The sequence below is a fragment of the Molothrus ater genome, chromosome 1 (genome assembly GCF_012460135.2).
Source record: "Molothrus ater isolate BHLD 08-10-18 breed brown headed cowbird chromosome 1, BPBGC_Mater_1.1, whole genome shotgun sequence".
In the NCBI taxonomy this organism is placed as follows: Eukaryota; Metazoa; Chordata; class Aves; order Passeriformes; family Icteridae; genus Molothrus; species Molothrus ater.
Genome location: NC_050478.2, coordinates 74,311,753 through 74,327,942, shown reverse-complemented (window position 1 = coordinate 74,327,942; position 16,190 = coordinate 74,311,753). Strand labels below are relative to the sequence as shown.

The 16,190-nt window shown below is 33.1% G+C and overlaps 1 long non-coding RNA gene across 2 annotated transcripts in view; it reads right to left on the bottom strand.

Annotated features, from left to right (window-relative positions):
* The window catches only part of LOC118701959 (uncharacterized), a 115,347-nt gene extending 99,837 nt beyond the window's left edge, over positions 1–15,510 (bottom strand). For both annotated transcript variants that reach the window (XR_008508587.1, XR_004982611.1), the window contains exons 1-3: positions 15,423–15,510; positions 5,663–5,780; positions 713–799 (exon numbers count right to left, since the gene is read on the bottom strand). This is a non-coding gene — a long non-coding RNA (uncharacterized LOC118701959). The remainder of the gene's footprint in view (positions 1–712; positions 800–5,662; positions 5,781–15,422) is intronic.
* Between the last annotated feature and the right edge of the window lie 680 nt (positions 15,511–16,190).

Genomic DNA, 16,190 nt, shown 5'->3' with positions numbered 1-16,190 from the left:
AATCTATATTTGAGTAGACAAACATAACTCTCAGGTTCTCTCAGCAATCACATAATTTTTACAATATTAAAAGCTACCATTATATATCTTTGCCTTATTGTGTGATTTAAAGTGAGCATTTCTTGGAAGAATGAACATGTAGCTACTATTTTAAAGTATTAATTGCTGAAGAACTAAATGCCTTTCTTTCAGTCTATGAATCCTGCTTTTATTTCTTTCAAGTGCAGAATATCAAGAGGAGAAAATGTTGCTGTTAATCCTCTTCTGATTTCAAAATTTATGTGACAGTGAATGCAATTAGTCCATTTTCCCATTACTTTTCCTGAGAAAATATGCACAGGCATGACCAAGAAACAGCCTTGACTTCATAAAATAATATTTCAAACTCAGTTTATAAAACTTTAAAATAATGATTCAGAATTTTAAAAGATCTATCAAGTGGCTTAAATTTTTCGTGCCTCTTTAGCTTTTCTCCCAATATATCATTAGAGTATCTCTGTCAGATTAAAAAAGGCAAATGTACATGTCTAATTAATTCATGTTTATTTCGATCACATCATGTTGCCTCAGACCAGAACAACATAACAGAAAGTGATAGAAATGCAACTTAATTTTAAATTATGCTATTTATTTACAGTCAGAATTATGAACTTTTGGAATGAAAATAAAATTAATTGAAAGTTCATCACCCCCTTCTCTTCATCACTCTTACCTTCTTTTTTCAAAGGCAAATACAAATGTGGTAGTGTTATTTGGAAAATCCTTTTCAGCAGAACCAAGTCACCCTGAAGAAAAGAGGCTGGACAGAAGAAGAACAAGGGAAAATATAGGACATTACATTGCCATTTATCAAAAACCACTTTGTATGCTGCAGAAGGCTTCCTAAAGATGATTATATTAAGAGTGGCTAAGCCTTGCTTTTGCTTTATACTTCCAGTCATTTTTAAATGTAGAGTTTGATAGCAATGACCATCTGTGGCATTCAAAGCCCATTAATTTTATTGCAGATATAGGTATGTACCAATGACTTAGGGAAGGTGACTGTAGCCTAAGTTAGGAAGACTGGCTTTTCAATTATTTTCACATGTCTAAAGATGAGTCCTGATTAATTCCACCTTGCTGAAGCAAGTAAGTTTCAAATAGTCAGGTAACTGAATGTATCATAATGGAAATAAATAGCAGCACCTGCATATTGAGCTGTCCCAAGTCATGACCTGGATAAGGTTCTTTTCCCAACAAGAAGTGATTGCTCCTGGAGCATTAAGAGGAGAGCTCAGGTAAGTGTCTAGAGTTAAGTAAATGGATCTAAGCATGGATCCGTCTTATGCTTAGGCAATTAAACGCTTCCAAACCTATCTCAAGACTAGTTTAAATTATCCAGCCAGAAAAAAAGCTTGCATGTACATGCCAACTCCAGGATGCTCCCATTCTTCCAGAGAGGCTTGTAGTCACTTGCAAAATTTTCCTTCCTGTCTGTTTCTATCTCCATGTGCCAATAAGTCAGAGGTGTAAGAAGTGTAAGCAGGTATGTTAGTTCTTTCCTGTCTTTAATTTGCAGCAGCTGATAATGTTGACACTAAAATAGGCTGCAGAGAATTGCTTTGTTTGGTGCTAAGATCAGAAATCAATGGATACCTTCCAACCAAACAGAAAAGCTAAATGCAGTGACTATTCTGTGGTATACAAAGTAATGTGTACACTGTATTGCTATTCTGGAAGTCACTTCTCAATGGAAACATTCATTATTATCCAAGGCAAACATTTCTCCCTGTGAGCCACAGCCTGGACATGTAACTGAAACAGGCCAAAATATCTGTTCTCTCAATTTTGTTGTGTAATAGAAGAAAATACACAATATGTGTCACACAAAATTATTGGTTTATTATCAATCTGTTCTTAATTCTGCTGTATAGCGCTTGCAAAAGGTATAAGGGTGTCTAGATAATTTTTTGTGAAATACTGGGTTCCAGATCCCAAGCAATTTATTTTGACTGTAGTGAGAGCTAGAAAGCTACATTTCTGTGTACTGCTTTGAAAATTTAGAGGCAGATGTCATGCAGCAGGGAGCAAACACTGGCCTAAGAAGATTTTTCAGTGCTACGGTGTCGGTAACATATTTAACTATCTGAAGGAATTAGCCCAGTCCTATATTTCTGACATCAATGTGACAAATTCGATTGCCTCACCTTTGCACATCTGAACCTTTTTCTAATAAGTTTTTCACACCCAGATACTGCTTAAAAGTGTTCTTTTTTCTCCCTTGTAATATTTAAATCAGGTGGTAGTACAGAAATAAATATTTTCTCACAGGTTTTGGATGGCATTGCCAGTCAGGAATCATGAAGGCAGACTCCTTCACTCTTTTTCGTTTTTAGATATGAATTACTGTAGACTATTTCCTATTTATTCCAGGAGCTATGATTTCTGTGCGTAACCTAGATATTTTAGATTTCATTAACATTCCTTGTGACCTTTTTTTAGCAATGAATATCAGGTCACTGCTTAAGGATTAATGATTAGCTGGAAGGTACCAAAGTACAATTCATAGCTGAAAACTATTAGCTCAAGATTCTTGCACAACAAAACCATTCCTTTTCCACCAAAAAATATTCAAAGTCACAAAAACACAACAGAATCTTGACAGACAAAGCCAGTAAATTTAAGATATTGTTTGATATACAGCTCTTAAATTTGAAAAATTATAAAGAACTTGTGCACCGTATACAAGTTTGGTTAACACTCCATCCATCTTAAAAGGTTTCTCTAATATTAGTTATTAATTCCTTTGCAACAAATGTACATTAAATATAGACTTCATGCACAAATACCATCTGGAAAATGGTGGGTAGAAATAAAGAAAAAACAATGGAAGAAACATAAATTTTGTTTACAATTTCTGTTTCCGTTTTTTTTTTTTTTTGCAGTATATTCATGGGAACATCAGAACATTGAAAACCCACTGCGATAACACTTTAATGGGAAAAATCCAAGTGTTGCAGACATCTTTTCATGAAAATCCTTTCTTAGGATTTTTTCTTCGTGAGAAGCTGAGAGGATTCAGGAACAAAATGTAAACAATGGTTATCTGCTGCTGTGGAATGCAACAGGTGGATCTGTGATTGGCCCATCTTGGATGTTTACAATTAATGGCCAACCACAGCCCAGTTAGCTTGGACTCTCTGTCCGAGACACAAACCTTTATTATTCATTCCTTTCTATTCTTAGCTTGGCTAGCCTTCTGAGATGAAACTTTTCCTTCTATTCTTTTTAGTATAGTCTTAATGTAATATATATCATAAAATAATAAATCAAGCCTTCTGAACATGGAGTCAACATTCTCGTCTCTTCCCTCACCTGAAAACCCCTGTGAACACTGTCACACCCAAGTCAGTTGAAAAGTAAGTATTCTGCCACTCTTACATGAAAAAGTGAAACCAATTTATTTCTAAAAAGCATCTTTCAGGCAAAGTACCTCAAAATTAACCATGCTGAAACATAAAATAATGAGATGGAATTTACAGAAAGAGCTTCAGTAGAATTTATAAAGACTACAAGCCTAAATAAATGGAACTGTACCAAGTTGCTCACAACATGTACATGAATTTCCCAATAGCATGAAAGGTAAGTTCAGATTTACACTGCAAATACTTTTCCTTTAGACATCCTTTTCATCTGTTTTGGTTATAACATGGCCATAGACTGTATCTAAGTGATAAAAAGGAAAAAAAACCAAATCATATGATGTAACTATTAATAATGTTTTACCATATTGAACAAACAGTTTAAATTATTTGTAATAGTGTATTTACCAGCCATTTAATATTTCTGTAAACAGTTTGGGGAAAAAAAAGGCTTTTTCCTCAAAATCTTTATTTTATGACAAGAAGGGATTGATTACCACATGTGAGAAGACAGATACCTTTTGCCATCTGTAAATCTGATCCAGCAGAGCATAGAAAGAAGTCATGTGACTTGATGACCAGAGGCACCTTGACTGACTTTCTATGTGCAAAGGTAATATCTGGTATTTCTTTACAATTTATGTTCCTTTTTAACAGTTAACAAGGCAGATAAGCAATACTGACATCCTGAATATTTAGGAGATATGACTGAGACCCAAAAAATTGTGTGCATCTTCATTATGCATTTTTCACTTAAACTTAATTTCTAATAGTTTTTGAGTTATGTAGACAATAATTAGGATGCAAAATATTCAAAAATTTTCCTGGAAACTTTGAGAATTAAAAATTTCTGTGAAACAGAGAGAAAGAAGATTCACTCTGCATCGTGTGGTCATAAGAGGAACATCCTCTAAAATATCCTTCAGATTAATTTAGCTTCACTTTAATTCTTTATTTAGACATGATTTTCATTCCCAAATGATTATATATTTCCATAACTGGCCAGTTTTGAAATATCTATAGCATAGACTACAATCATCCAGGTCATTGCTCTTGTATTTTTTATGAGAAAGAACTATAATTTCTTGGCAAATAACACAAGCAGCCAGTATTACAGGTCTTCTAATGGTAATGCTTACATCTGTCTTACATATTAAGTTATTTTATTTTGATGTACTTATAAAAAAGTCTTACAACCAACTTGATTTTAATGTTGACTTGTTTAGTGGTTGGGGTTTTTTCTGTGTGTTTTGTTTTTTAATGAAAATGTCAACAGAATTTAATGAAAATGTCAACAAATGCTTGCAGATGCCAAAAGGATATTTTATACATTTATAATGGCTCCAACAACTGGTGAAATTAGGTATCAGTATTTACCATATTACTACCTAGTAACTGAGCAGAAGATGTGGAAATGTATATGTTTGCCAATACAATGGACCATGTCATACCAGGTCATTTTATGTAGGAAATAGATCTAATAGTGTCATGGATAAAGGGTAATACTGTAAATAGGGAGTTAATAAATCAAGCTTAACTACATACTCAGATTATTCTGTCATGGAAGATCTGTGAGGCTGATGAAGTTGAACATCATTGGTTACTTTAACCATCATTTATTTTCTTCCTTGTGTAGTATAGACAATGTTAAGTTTAATTTTTAAAATAATCAATTCTAAAAAAGAAAATCAATTTCAATATATATTTGTATATTTAGTGCCAAAAGATGATTCATAGTGTCTGTTGTGAGTAGCTCCTGCTGGATAAACAGCATGGGGGATACTAAGAAAGTAAGAAACCCAAACAAGTGACAAAAACTCCTATGATCCCTCTGGTGACAAGCAAGCAGACACGTAGGCAGGACTCAAGGGTGTTGGTGAGAAAGATATCTGTCATAGACCCTAAATTCTAAACCAAGAGTCAGGCTGGAGGAGAGACAGTCCTTTAATGACAGAAAGGTCTGGGAGGTTGCTTTTTTGCATACATTTTTATCATCCACCTTAGCAGGTCTGTTCCACTTAAAAAAAGCTTTAGTTATGATTCTGACTTTTGTTAAAGCTTATCTTTAGTTTGTAAGCTTTTCATGTGGCGTCTGTTATACTTGCTTTAAGCAGTGTCAGACTTGCCTAGAAGCTCTGGCTGACTCAAGGTCTTATCAGAGGTGCACTTTACACTTTTTTTCCAATTCAAAAATAGATTTAAAAAAAAAAAAACACTTGGACATGCTTTCTGGACTTAGAGTTTTATAGATGTGGGCTTACCTCATCAAGTTTTGATGAACTCCCTCAGTTTAAATAAAAATAAAATGCAGTTGGAAGGGTTTGGAATAGTTATTTTTGTAGAAATGCAACTGATCCTCTGACATTGTGTCAAACTTTGCTGAAAAGAAGAAAATTTGAAAATCAAAATATTTAACATTCATCCAAATGAACTGCTTCTTTATTCACTTCAAAGAAAGTGTTCAAGACTATATTTACACATATCAAAAAAATGAAGCAAAACTGATCTTTTGTCTGAGCTTGATCAGCTGTCTGCTGCCAAATGCTGAGTTTTTGATTTTAGGCTACTGAACTTGCAACTCAGTGTCTCAGCTGTAAGAAGTATTCATGCTTTTATATAAGGATGTGGCTACTTGGAACTAGCTCATTTAATTTTGCTAAGGCTGGGTTTCTCTTGAAAAATCATAGGTCAGAAACAATAGATTCTGAAATGCCTGGTTATGCATCAGATTTTCATAATTTTCCAGATTGCCAGAATCAAAGGATTTCTGAAACAAGCATTACTCATTTTACTCACTTTTTGTGCCCTAGTTACAAGGAAAACAGGCAAAAAGATTGTGCAGGATTCCATGCACACTGCTAATATTTTTTTCTTCTTACAGATTTCAGAAGCAGACTACTTATTTTATTTCAGATGGGTTTTTGTCATTAGTCAGAGTCCAAAAATTTAAACACAGGAACATTTTTTCAAATATATGTAAATCCAGTTTTTGAAAGCATTTGACTTGCCCCAAAGTTTTCTTCACTGGTAATCATTAGTTTATATTCTACTCCAATCAAGTCCTCTAAAAAATTTACCGTTAGGAGTATAACTCCTGTTTTCCTTTAAAATGTGAAACCTATTAAAGTTTTTTTAAAGTTAAATGTTTTTTAAAGTTTTCTCCATTCCCATTGTTAATGTGTCCCTCATATTTCCTTCCCCTCCAGCAAAGTCAATATGCTCTCTAAAGCTACTACAAAATTACATAGCATAATTCAGTAAGGCTTAAGCCATGTATTGTGAGCTATTTTTGTCTTCATCATGGTAGAGAGCATTTGAGCAAGTTTCCTATTCACCTGCCCATAAACCACAGAACTCACTTCATTTCTGTGAACAAATATACACCAGCTCACCAAAACCCTGCTCATAAGCCATCTTCATGACTTCAGAGTTTTGTACAATTAAGGCGTCAGTTGATAGTCCTACTGGTATTACACAGCCCTGCAACAACTTAGAAAATGAATGTGTTCTATCAATGAAACAGAAATTAATTAATTATGGGTTCTGGTTTGCTACAGAAGGTATGAGTAACTGTATCGATGCTGAACCCATTGGTCTGTATTTACACATTATACATGAAGACTACTTGCCACAGTAGAAACATTAAAAATTAAAGGGCCTGGAGAAAGCTTCAATCACAGAAGAATACTTCTAGCTAGCAGATAATAATTTTAATGGGTGACTTTGCATGTAAAGCAACACTCAAGTTTCCAACTCATGGCAAATCAAGTGACATACTGCATAAAATAAATATGCAATGGAGATAAAAATATATTAAGTTTATGTAGCCATGTATGGCTCATTGAATGCTTTCACACTTTTCATGTGATTTCTTTGAAAAAGCTATGACATAGAGTGTACAAGGGAAAACCTTTTAATAATAAAGTATAAAAGAATACTGGATAGTAACTGCCAACCAGATACTAAAATGAAACATTAAAACTGATTAAATAATAAAAATAACAAAAAAAAACCCCAAAAAAAAAACCAAAAAAAAAAAAAAAGGAAAAGAAAAAGGGGGAAAAAAAGAGATCTGCACCTTTACTTAAGAAAAACAGTTAGACTCCCTAGTGCTACTATAAGTCATAAATAAAACAAGTTTATTAATCTTACATAGCAAAGACATGAATGAGCAAAGCTATTATTGTACGAAGCATTTTCTCCCTTATATTTCATCAGTATCCAGGTGACTTTATCCAGGAAAATCTAGCATAATATTTTATCTACAACTAAAAAATGGACACAGAATCTTGAACACTTTATGTAACAAAACCAGCTGCGTATTATTTTTCTGACTTAAATGAACATAAAAGCACATCTTTACTCTTAAACCAATTTTTAATGTAATATTCTTTAACATTCCTCTTGAAAATTGCTTTCAGGTTGTAGGAACAGCACTGCTGGTTTTTGACCATGATATTTTCTGTGGCTAGCATGATAAGACACCTTTATAGTCTCATAAACAGCAGGTGTAAAGAGAATTTATGATCTGTGAAATTTGGAAAACTTTGATAGCAAATATTTTTGGTTTGTTTACTCCTAACATTAAACCAATACATTCTAAAATTGGAGTCTTATTCACTGTAGCATAGCCAATGCTTCTTATATTAGAGGCTACTCTCACTATTTTAGTATCTACCCTCTTTTTTGTTTGTTTATTTATTAGTATTTATAAAATTTATTTCTTAGCATATCGACCTAATATATATATATATATATATATACACACACATATCTGCCCGTTGTTTGTTTCTTAGAATAAATCATAAACATTAAGACTTCCACTGCTCTTTGCATCTTGAAAATTCTTGTATTTTTCTTTGTACAAGCCAAAATAGAAGCCATTTTGGTATGTTTGAAGCAATTTTGTCAAATTCTTATTTAAAAAGTAGCACATAATTTTCAGAAAGCATTCAATGTCTGGTGCATGCAATGGAACAAACTTTGACTTTGTGACTTTAAATGTTTTACTGCACATTTTTGATGGTATCTTATAATACTTTTATTAAGAAAAGACTTGGGATTTAAACTATTTCAGTTCACCTATTCTCTTTGTTCCCACACACTCTCCAGAGATCAATTCAAATACTTGGTTGAAGACAATAATGCTTTTACTTTGCTAAGTGCTCACATTTATATAGAGACTTTATTTAAGGTGAAATTTTCTTGGTTACAGAATACTTCCTTAACAGCTTAAGCCTTCCTCTCAGAAAATCTTTAGACCTTGAGATTGCATGATCTCCTCATGAAAATGGATTCTCATTTTCTATTACAACAAATGCTTTAATCCTTGGTATTTAAAAGAAAACCTTGAAAGAGTACCAGCACAGGAGTGACATATCCAAGGAAATGGCTTTCCTACTGAACTGGCTGTATCTTTTGAATTAGAACTTGTGTAGTATTTTACTGATTTACTGCATAAACTCGAATTATTTGTCAATTGTGTCTGTAATTCAGGTTTAATTTCTAACTTTACAAATGGCTGAATAAGAAAAAAATGAAGCATAAGTCACTGAAGTTTCCTATAAAATATTTGATGCATAAGTATCCTGGGGCAATCAATTGTTATTTAATCTTTCTATTTCTATTAATAAATCTTCAACTAGACGCTTAATACTTCAATTACACTAACAGACTACCAGCTTTATATCTGGTATAATTATAAGGAGATTTTGGGTGTAACAAAAACTGCTCAAATACCTCGATATCAGATGTCTATATGTCTCTTAATACACCTTACTGTTTTGTTAATTGTATTTAGGTCATCAAGTACTTTGAAGTAGAAATACCAGTTTGTTTTAGCTCAGTTAAGGAGGAAACTAGCTACCAAAATGGGTAACAGAACTTCAGAATCATAGAATCACAAAATCTTTTGGGCTGGAAGGGACCATAAAGATCATCTAATTCCAGCCATGCAGGAACACCTTCTACTAGATCAGATTGCTCAAAGCACCATCCAACCTGGCCTTGAACACTTCCAGGGATGGGACATTCCTAACTTCGCTGGATGACCAATTCCAGTGCCTCAACACCTCACAGTGAATTAGTCTTTCTAATAATTAGTCTAAATCTACCCTCTTTCAGCTTAAAGACATAAACCATTTTCCAGTCACTACATTCAATTGCAAAATGTCCCTCTCCAGCTTTCCTTGCAGGCCCTCTTTAGGTACAGGAAGGCTGGGGTGTATCTCTTTGAAGGAATGATAGAAAATCAGAAACATATTTTTTGTTATAGCAGACCCCAAAATGAAGACTGAGTTGAGTTAAAACTCTAGTTAATATTCACAGATTTAGATGAACCTGGTTTAGACTTGAGGTCAGTCTTTTTGACCTGTCAAACAACAACATAGTACTAAGATTATTGAATTTCAGCTGAAAAGAAAGCATGAAAGAATAAATAGTGGGAAGAAATATATTTCTAATTCTTTTCTATGTGTTTCTTTTACCATGCTCACTTTTTTTTTTGAGAATTTCCCTGAATCAGGAAAAGAAGCATAGCAAAAAATTATTCTGGAAATTTCTAAATGTCACTCATAGCAACTAGCTAGTTAGGAAACATTCATTATCTGAAATTCAAATATAGATTCTTTCAAGTCCAGTGTAGCACTCATTAATTACCTGTATAAATATATATATTGTTGTGTGTTTATATCAGATTGCAAAGAGTGATGTTTATTATATAATATATTATATTAGACTTCTTGACCTGTGTAATCATAAGAATTTGCAGCAAGGTTAACCATTTTTTTTTGTGTGTTGTGTTCTAAATAATTCACTTAGAGCATAAGAGTGGAGTTTCTTTTCTTCCAGAACAGTTTAAATACATATTGCCTGTGAAATATTTAAGAGAAAAGGGAAATTCCATTAAAATAACTATAATAATGACTCTCACCACATTTTTTTTTTGCTTTAAGCCATATTATCTTCCTAAGCTTAGTGGAAGAATCTGAAAATAAAAATGTCTAGTTCTGTGTCCTGGAAATCATGAAATCAAAGCAGTTTTTCATGAACTTTGTGGCATCAGGTGGTGTGATCAAAACTTTCTTGGTATTCTACTGTTTTACTTCAGGCTATCTGAGATACACAATTTTTCTGAATCAAACAAAGCTCTGGAAATAGCATCCTATTAAAATAATAGCTGAGAGCTTGGCTAAAGTTAAGAAGAATTAAAAGAAAGGCCACAATTAATTCTTCATCCAGAATTTGTTACTCTATTTAGATAAGAGGTCACTTTATCTACTCACTGCCAGGAAAACTTAAGCCAAATTTCTGCCATAATTGCAGTTTCATGGTCTGAACATGATATGAATGAGACCAAGATTTTAGAAATTAGAGAAATGAATTTGACATTCATGTGGCAAAGAGATCTTTCCGCTGTACTGGAAAATCTATTTTTTAAAGAAAAGAAAAAGAGAGAGCAAAAGGCATAGCCTTTGTGCCTCAGGGCACAGGCTCACCCTCAGCTGGTGATTAGGAAGTGAGTCAGTTAATGCACCATCATCTATAGAGACTATCCTTGTTGTTTCCACTGAAGTGAGCAGGCCTAATTTCTAGTGGGAATAAAATCCTGAACTAGAGAGATCTTTGGTCTGATTTTTTATGGTGGCCCTGGTATTTCAGAAAAACGCTTTTCCATTCAGTTCTATAAGATAGTTTTAAAGGGTCATTTATTAACTGTCTGCAAACATATAAGGCACTTGAACCAGTGAAGCTCCTATTCCATCCAGAAGCATTAAACCTTACTAGAGGCTTTTAAAATAATTAATAGTCTGAGCAAGTTCATTATCATTTAAGATCTATTTTAGCTACACATATTAATATTCTGTTTTTGTTGCAAGGCTATTTAGATACTGCCATTCATTGATAATAAGTCATTTATTCCTCATTAACTGTTAGGATGGATGTAGATACTCATTATAGCAAGACAACAGACTCATTTAACTGCACACAGTACTTGATTATATACACGAACACTGACTGGAATGCAAATTTCCTTCTACATAAGTCTCATCTTGTTTGTTATTCTCACCATGGGATAAAGTATCTTATCTGCTGTACTTTTTTTCTTTTTTAGTATCTGTCTTAAATTGCAAGGAAGAACATAATAAAGATTCGTGATAATCTCAATTTGGGCAAATACTGGCACAAGAAATAAAGGTTTCCTCACATAAACTGCTGTTCAGTTTTAAAAATGTTCTGTGAAACCATGTGTCCTTGCTTGACAGTTTTCCTTAAATTTAAAATCTTAAAATAAATGAGATTCATATTTTGAAAATTTAAAGCTTCAAAAAATACTCATTACATTGGTCTTGGACACAAGCTTTTGTTTTCTCCTCCATACCAATACTGTGTGTTCCAGCTACAGAAATCAAAGGCCAAACTCTCCCAGTCAAATGGAAATAAATTATATTCTCTTTCATTGTCTGCTCTACATTAAATATGATGAAAGCTATGACTTCTTTTTCTCTGCATATCTGTACTTTCTTTGCTTTTTCTTTTTTGTTTTACCTGTTTACATTTATTGAAAACCTCTTTTTGTATATGCAGAAGTACTGCAATCATCCTTCTGTTATTAGCAAAACCATGGCACATCTATGACCGGGGCATTGTACAAGCCTTTTAGTCATGTAAGAAAATTACAGCTTAGGGACAAACCGAGGCTTTGTGTGATAGGTAGGTCAGGCCTACTGCTCCATCTCATGAAAGGAGCTATGACTCAGTAACACAACTGCATTTTTTAAATGCAAATAAAATAACTTTGTGTTGTTTTCCCATGGCCTTATTCAAGGCTTTCCCACTGCAAATATGCATATGTACACATTTTGCAAGATACAAGTTCATTCCCAGGTAGTGTACATAGGAACTTTTCTGTACGGTCAAAGATATTTGCTCTTTTTGGAGGTAAATAGCTTTTCTTAAATGCAAACAGTGGCTCCACATATTCCTTCTTGAAATACAGAGGATAGGTAACAGAATTCTACAGAGCCAATTAAAAACTAGAAGGAGAACAGAGTTATGTTTTAAAGAAGAAAAAAAACTTCATCAAGTCAGTTGTCCCAGATTTGCTGTTTGGCTGGTGGAAGGCCTTGCAGAGAAGCTATCAGCTGCCTAGAGCAATGGCTCTTTCCCATTCTGAACTGAGAAAATTGCATTAGTGTCTGCCATCAATTAACACTTCCACATGCAGAAATTAAGGGGTTTAGTGTGGGTAAGGTCTTTTTATATTTCTTTCTGCATACTGAAGTGACCCCATTGAATCTGACATTGTGTTATACGTATATACAGACAATATGATATCTACATGTGTTGCATTTATATGTAATGTGACACATACATCATATGTGTATAGTTGCATAAGACATATCTATACATGGTAACTTAAATAAAAAATTATTAAGCAATCATATTTTACCTTTTCTTTCACATTTGATATTTATCAAAGTCCAACCATCTAGATTTTAAGAACAAAAGTCCCAAATAAACATTCAGAAAAGAAGACTTAGGAAGAAATCTGTGTGGTCAAAGCATAATTTTATAATGCAGAGTAGCTCCACTGAAAAAAGTTTGACTAGCCTTATTGGAAACCTTTGACTAGGAAGGAGACAAGATATTCAGCATCTTGCAGGACTAAGCTGTTCAAAGGTCTATGAAAAAAAGCCAGTGCAGAATATGCTGTTTATAGGAAGTAATATTGGAATCTCCAAGTGCTCCTAATTTCTACCAGCTGAATCCTGTTTTCCTGTTCACACACTCTCAAAAGAAAATCACATTGAAGACTTTCTCTGTCAACATTTGTATTTTCTGTTCTCTTGCCCTTCCTTTCATATCCTTAGAAGTTTTTGTTTTTTAATGGCAAAATATATTTTGGAAATTCTGCTACCAAGAAAAAGATGTCAGATTAATGCATCTGTGAATACATAATATAAAAGACTATATTTTGAATCAGGCATTGGAGAGCAAGAAAGAGACAACTTTTATACCATGTCATGCTTCCAGAATTATGCAAGTGCATGTTTTATTAGATTAATCCATTTGATAATTTAGATATTTAAAAAAAAAATCTAATATTTAAAAATCCTTCTAGTAAGTAAATTTCTACAAATGTAATTTATTAAGTGGACCACAAAACTGAAATTCCTGTAATTTCATTACTCTCCCCCAAAATATAGGAAACTATGTTTCATTATCCTAGTAAGCCATACTGAAACTTTCAATAAAGCAACTGCTACTTATACTTCTCTTTAAAGTGCACAGTTTAATTGGCAATATGTCAAGGCAAATTCAATCAGATTGGTGGCATGATCAGTGACAACACTCTTCAAGTATTCTGATTCACATTAGAAATTGAAGACATATGTTGTGGGAGAAGATGCCTTAACAATGAAAATATTGCTAGTTCAGACAGATGGTAAGTTTTTTAGTAAGGAAAATGAGAACAAGAATATGACAGCTGAATAAAAGTTAAAACCTATTAAAATTGACAAGGTCAGAGATTGCATGGGACAAGGAGGAGGTGGATTTTAAAATAACTGTTAAAAATAATGCTTTATAAAAGAAAAGTTTTCTCTCCTTAATGATCTTCATCACGAAAAATATTTGCATTTTTTTCCTAGATGCATAACTGGTACAAAATAGGCACTGTTGGGAGGGAAAAAAGGCCCTGAAATTCATTCAAGGTTTACCTCTTTTTAGCTTGCACATCAATACTGCTTTATGTTCCTGGATTTTTTATTCAGAAGTACTCATTCAAGGCCAGACTGTGCAGCCTGTATTCACATGAGTGAACATGTAAGTTCTTCTGATATAGACAATAAATTTAATTGCTTATTTATAGACTGGCAACACCGTATGGGATTCTCTGTTCCTTTCCAGTTCCAGGCAGTGACTTTAAATCTTTGGCCATTATTTCATTTCAACTCCTTTTTTTTTTTTTTTTAATTTCAGCTGGTAAGTGTTTTTATCTTCTAGTTAAGATTATATGTCTATATGTCTCTACTTGATTAGGTAGACCTAAATTTGGTGCTAGGCATCAATTGTTTTTCAAATAATTCAAATAAGAAAACTTAAAAGAAAAATAAGAACTTGAAATGTAAAGCATTAAAATTACAACCATTTAAGAAAGCCCACCTCTAAATGCCAGATTCCAATAACAATTTATAAATAAAACAGTTTAGTCAGTGTTAGATAATCTCATAAAAAAGATACAGAAATAGAGTAAATATTCTGACTTGAGATAAAATGGTGTTATTTGTACGAAGATTAGTTTGAACAGATCAGACAGTTTATTTACTTTACATCATGATAACACTTTTTCTGCTCACAAGAAAAAATTCTCCTCTATCAAACATTAAAAAACAATATTATATTTATGGCCATGCAGGCTTGAAATTATTCATCCTAAAATCACATTGAAACTTGATAAAACCTTTAAAAATTAAATTAAATTTAGGAGCTGCTGGCTGTCCAACATTGAGGATCCAAAATGCTACTATTCCAGAGAAGACAATATTTTCTTAGAACTGTAATGATGATCCAGCCTTCTAAACAGGTCCCATTAGTTCATTGATGTTTATACTAGGCTTTTACTTCCTCCAGTAAATACTTTCTGGGATATTTCTTTTACCAAATAACTACCAATACCTGATATTATCTTTACTAGGTGAGTGTCATTAAAAGGACAGAGAAAGTTGCAATATATTTATTGTAAAGAACTCTATCTGATGGATGGCACTGCTGCTTTACTGGGTATTGATCAAAAGCCTCTTTTAATAATTCTTATAACAGAACTAAAACACATGTACCCAGTTGTGGCATACTTATAGGAATGTAGGACAAACCTATACATCACCATCTCAACTCTTATTTACAGTTTTGCATACACAATCCTTTGGAGTACTAAACTTGAAACAGACACTTCTCCTTCTGTAGTATTTTGTAAAAAAAAGTCATATCCCAGCCCTTTTTAATGATGTTGCCTCTTACCTTTTACAGGAAGGAAGACTGTGCAGATATATTATCCAGGCTTAAATGGATGCCAGTATCAGTGCAGAATAGAACTGAGAAAGTCTTGAAATCTGCTTTGCTATTCAGCACTTTTTCATGACATCATGACAGAATCTCATTTCAGATGGTGTGTTAAGGACAGCTGATCTAGCATGTAGGGGTAACCTAAATAGTAAGTCACCTAAAAATATTATTTCCACTTTTATTGGTGATTATAATAGATCAGAATATGCATTATCTCTCTCAGTCAACCATAAATTCAACAGAATTCAGCATAAAAAATAACATTTATATTCTACAAATAAAAGTTAAAATTATATATAGAAATCATTAGGAAACAAAGAAACTTCTGAGAAATTTCTCTTTGATTTTTGAAAATATTTATGTAAGAGGGAATGATAGGCATACATTTATACTACCTTCATGAAACTTTGGGGGTTATGTATTTTGTAGTATAAATCCTTCTGCAACAAATTCTTATTACAAAAAGAATGATATCCTTTTTTCACTCCAGTCATCAAATTGTTACTGCATGCAATATAGATGGGATTTCAGAATGCATTACTGATTGGACTTTATCATAGCAAATAAAGGCTTTTCTGCAGGAGTAAAAGTATTTTTATGGTGTGGACAAAGCTTTCCTTTCCTTTGTAAGATAACATCAAACCTCCATCCCTCAGGACTGATGTTTTTTTCCTGAAAGCATAATTCCTTCTGATCCAATTGTGAGTTCCAACTGTATTAAGA